General features: G+C 37.2%; 1 long non-coding RNA gene across 1 annotated transcript in view; it reads left to right on the forward strand.

The window, feature by feature from the left end:
• The first annotated feature begins 4,597 nt into the window (after positions 1-4,597).
• Positions 4,598-5,000, forward strand: part of LOC137637524 (uncharacterized) — a 1,270-nt gene continuing 867 nt past the window's right edge. Inside the window, exon 1 of the long non-coding RNA XR_011043685.1 lies at positions 4,598-5,000. This exon is cut by the window's right edge and continues 449 nt beyond it. This is a non-coding gene — a long non-coding RNA (uncharacterized lncRNA).

Below are 5,000 nucleotides of genomic sequence, written 5' to 3' on the forward strand. Positions count from 1 at the left end.
TTGCCTGTGAGAGGTATGAGAATTGCTTGAAAAGTGAAGTTTCTTTACGTACTCTTCAATCTAGTGTTCGACAGAAAACTACTAGTTTAGCTATTAAGACATTGCCTGAGGTTAGGAGGTTTTATTGTACACTTTGTGTAGAAGGTGAAAATAATCATTCTATATTTAAATGCAAACTTTATGACACTCCAGAAGCAAAGCTTCAGCGTTTGAAAATACTGAAAGGATGTTTTCGATGTGGGAATCTTAACCATATGAGTAGGCAATGTAGATTTGAATTTCGTCAAAAGTGCGTGAAATGTTCGGGGCTTCATTTTCACTGTCTGTGCTCAAAGTCTTCTGAAGTTAAGCTTTCGCCCCCTGAAGGAAAGCATAAAGAAGGTACTCCAATACATTCGGGTAAAGCTGATGTTAAGAGGGAAGCTTCCATTAATGAAGTGAATAGTAGTATTGCAGTTCTTCCCAGTATTGTCAATAAGACAGTACTCCCTTCCTTTTCATTTACTATCCCTGGAGTGGATGGTATTTTTAGAGGTCTTAAGGATAGCTGTTCTCAGAGTTCCTTTGTTACAGAGAGCTTGCTTAATAAGTGTAGTTTGCCTGTTCTTGAACCTAGTGTAAAATTAACTGTTAATGGGTTTAATGGTTCTAAAGAATATATAAGCAGACTTATTCAACTTCCTATGAAGTTCGGCAATTGTATTTCAAATGTTCCTGCACTTGTGGTTCCTAGCATTAATATAAAGTTAAATCTTCCAGGGTTAGGCAAGATAGTGGAATCGTTCGAGAATAAGGGATTCATATTGGCAGATAAGAAACTTTGTAAAGACAGTGACAGTATTGATAATGTTCAGGTTTTATTGGGATCTGATGCACATTACGCTTTAATGGGTAAAGATGTAGCCTTTGGTTGTAACCCCCCTTCAGTATACACTGAATCACAGCATGGTATTTTGCTAATGGGAAACCTTGAAAATTTGAGCAAAAATATTAAATTTTTGGGTCTGCCTAATATTTGTAATGAGAGGTTAGAAGTAATTAATCCACTACGTTCAAGCAGGACTGAATTTTCCTCTTGCTCCCAAATTACTACCTGTTCTTTCTTATGTAAAATACAAATTGACCCTCTTTTGGATGATGAAGTGTGTGACCTACATTACAAGGAACTTGAGGTAGGCAGCAACATAGCAGTGTTAGATGATAAAGGTCAGATTGTAGAATCAAAATTGATCAAGGCTACTGATGAAGTGCTTGAACACGAATACCGCCGCTTTTTGAATCTGGACGGCAATAGTGCTGAAAGTATTATGTCAGAGACTAATCAGAAGTGGGTGAATTTTGCGTTGAGTAATTTTTCAAGGGAAAAGGATGGAAGACTTATAGTTCCCCTCTTGTGGAATAGCAAAATTGCACATAGGTTATCAACTAACGAAAATCTCTCAAGGTTGATACTAAAGGCAAATCTTAAGAAATTACAGAAAAAGGATGGGCATTTGCAGTTAGTTGATCAGGTAATTAGGGATCAGTTAAAAGATGGAGTAATTGAGAAGATTTCAGACTTAGATTCATTTAAGGCAGAGCATCCAAATTATTCATTTCTCCCACACATGGCTGTTTTTAGGCCTGAAAAAGAAACCACAAAGTGCCGTATTGTGTTTTTGTCTAATCTCAAAGAAACTGTCAAAGTTAAGTGTGGTTTCTCTCATAATCAGTGTATAGATCCAGGACCTAACCTTAACCAGAAGCTGTCTTCAGCCTTCTTACACTTGAGGTTTGATAAGTTGTTATTAACGTATGATCTTAAGAAAGCTTTTAACATGTTGTCCTTGAACAATAATGATCAAGCTAGGTTGCTGTTTTTTTGGTTCAAAAATGTACAGAAGAACGATTACTCTCTTGTAGCCTACAAGAATGTTAGACTTAGTTTTGGTCTTCGTTGTAGTCCATTTTTACTCATGCTAGCTCTGTATTATATACTAGTGCACCAATATGAACCAGACCCACAGCTGAGGAACCTTAAGTTATTGTTGTACTCTCTATTTTATATGGACAATGGAGCTGTTGGTTCTGCTGATTCCCAGTATTTGAAGTGGGCTTGTTCACAGTTGCCGTATATTTTCAACCCATATAAGTTTGAGATACAACAGTTAGTAACAAATGATGTTACCCTTCAGGCTGAAATTGATGCAAAGTTTGAAACCAATACTCCGGTTGAGAATAGCCTTTTTGGTATTGTATGGAATAGGGCTGATGATGTAATTTATACTAAGGAATTCTCGCTAAACCCAGATGCTGATACAAAACGTAAGGTTTTGCAGACTATTGCCAGTAACTTTGATGTTTTTGGTTTTAATATTCCTGTCTTTAATAGAAGTAGACTTTATATGCATAGACTTCAGTGCTCAAAGGAGCTGGCTTGGGATCAAGTACTATCCCTCAGTCTCCAAAGGGAATGGAGGAACATTTGCAGGCAGGTGAATGGTTCCCAGCCGGTGAAAGTCCAGAGGTTCATTGGGCAAAGAAATGGAAAATTTAGACTGAAAGCATTCACAGATGCAAGTCGTGATTTTTATGGTACTGTGGTATACATTGAAGATATTGACTCGGGTGATATTAGCTTTTTGCAGGCAAAGAACCGCTTGATCAATAAGTTGTTGAAAGGTAAGTCCGTTCCAGCACTGGAGTTGAATGCTATATCATTAGGGGTAGAAACCCTGATGGAGATTTATAGAGATCTGGCTGATCCTTCGTGTGTGAAGTCCATTGACATTGATGGCTTAGATTTGTACTGTGATTCCAGTTGTGCTTTGCAGTGGCTGCAAGCATCAGAATGTACATACTCCAAAATGCAGAAGCATTCAGTATTTGTACAGAATAGGATAAGCAATATCAGGAAATTATGTGAAATTAAACCTGTCAGTTTTATCTTTATAGCTGGAAAAGACAATCCAGCAGACTGTGTCACCCGATGCCTTTCTCCTAGACTTGTCTCTAAATCATTCTTTATTTCAGGTCCTGAGGTGGTGCCTGGCAATGAGTTTCTTTATTTCACAGTTCCTAGCTCAAACACTAATACCCTTAGTATTTCTGTTGCTGAGCAGAGTGCGTTTCCAGGTGAACCTCTTCTTGAACATGAGAAATATTCTACTTTAGAAAAGCTTAAATTGATTTACAGGAGGGTAATGCTTTGTATTGACCACTGGAAGAGGAAAGCGGGAGTTGAAGTAGAGAATTTGAATAATGTAAACTATTCTGCTTTAGCTTTAAGGAAATTAATTCTAGAAGATCAACAGAAACACTTAATGGAAATATTTTCTTACTTCAGACTCTCAAGTAAACCTTTGAAGGATATACCTCCACTTGTAAGCCAACTTAATGTGTTCATAGATTCAGATGGCATTTTAAGAGTAAAATCAAAGTTCAAGAAATGGTATGGACATAACAAACAGTTTCCTATATTGCTTTATCCCAAGAGTTATTTGACTAAACTAATTATAATGGATACACATGCCAAATTATTGCATGGTGGTTGCTATTCTGTCCTTTCTGAGCTTCGTAAGTGCTTTTTCATTCCTAAACATTTTTCTGTCATTAAGAATGCCATTAAACAATGCGTTTCATGCCACAGGTTTAACACAAGAAGTGTGAGATTGAACCAGAACACTTATCGAGAATTTCGTTCTAGTCCCCCTGCTGTTCCATTTTCTAATATTTTTGTTGATTTCATTGGACCATTTAATGTTAAACAGGGAGCTGAAAAGATGAAGGTATGGATTTTGTGTTTCACCTGCACTTGGTCAAGGGCTATTAATTTGAAGATATGTCGAGATTTAAGTGTGAATGAGTATTTGAGAGCCTTTTCATTACATGTTTTTGAATATGGATTCCCGCAGCTTTGTGTTAGTGATCCAGGCTCGCAGTTGGTGGCAGGAGGTAACATAATCACTAGCTTCATCAATGATCCTGACACTAAATTGTATTTGGAGTCTAATGGCATTAAGCATGTAAAGTTTCAGCAATTCTTTAAAGGCCATAGTGAGCTAGGATCACTTGTAGAGTCTTGCGTAAAATTAGTGAAGAAACTTATTTTTTCAGCTATTAAAACTTGGGTACTTTCTTTGCCTGATTTTGAATATTTAGTGTGTAATGTTGTTCATTTAGCTAATAAGAGGCCAATAGCCTTTAAGGAATCTTTAAGGGAGACTGAGGCAGATTCTTGCCCAGAGCCCATAACTCCAGAAATGTTAGTCAAGGGGTATGAGCTGGTGTCGTTGAATTTAATTCCAGATTTACAAGAGGTACCTGATGATCCTGAGTGGAAGATGAGTAGCAGCCCTACAGAAATAATAAAAGATGAGTATGAAAAACTTCGTAAGGTTGGGTATAATCTTCTAGAAGATTACCAGAATGAGTTTTTAAGTACCCTGGTAGCTCAGGCTGTGGACCGCAAGGACAGATATAGACCAGTTTGTCACCAGAAGTTGGGCATTGGTGATACAGTCCTCATCAAAGAACCAAACACTAAAACCATTAATTTTCCATTGGGAATTGTGAAGGGTATAGAGGAGAATGATTTGGGGGATACTACTGGGGCTATTATACTTAAAGGGAAGACTCGTGAGTTGATTAAAAGACATGTCACTACTTTAATCCCTTATCTTAAGGTAGTTCCAGATGCATCCTACAACTCGGATAATGACGACAAACAGAGCTCCCGTAAGTTTTCTATTAATGAGAGTTCACCCCAAAGGACTCTCAGGAAAGCTGCCATTAGGAGCAGAAATTTGACTCGACTTATGTTATAGTTATAAGGTATGATGCAAATTTCTAGTGGTGAGAAATTTGCATCCTGTGCCCTCCAGTGTACAAAAATAAATATAATTTATTTTTCTGTATAAATTTTTTTTCTAATTTCTCACGCAGTTTTGTGTGGACTTGAGTGGGGTAATTTTTTGTTATATGTTCTGAGTGCATGACTGTTTTTTGTAAAATGTCTTTAC

The sequence above is a fragment of the Palaemon carinicauda genome, unplaced genomic scaffold (genome assembly GCF_036898095.1).
Source record: "Palaemon carinicauda isolate YSFRI2023 unplaced genomic scaffold, ASM3689809v2 scaffold810, whole genome shotgun sequence".
In the NCBI taxonomy this organism is placed as follows: domain Eukaryota; kingdom Metazoa; phylum Arthropoda; class Malacostraca; order Decapoda; family Palaemonidae; genus Palaemon; species Palaemon carinicauda.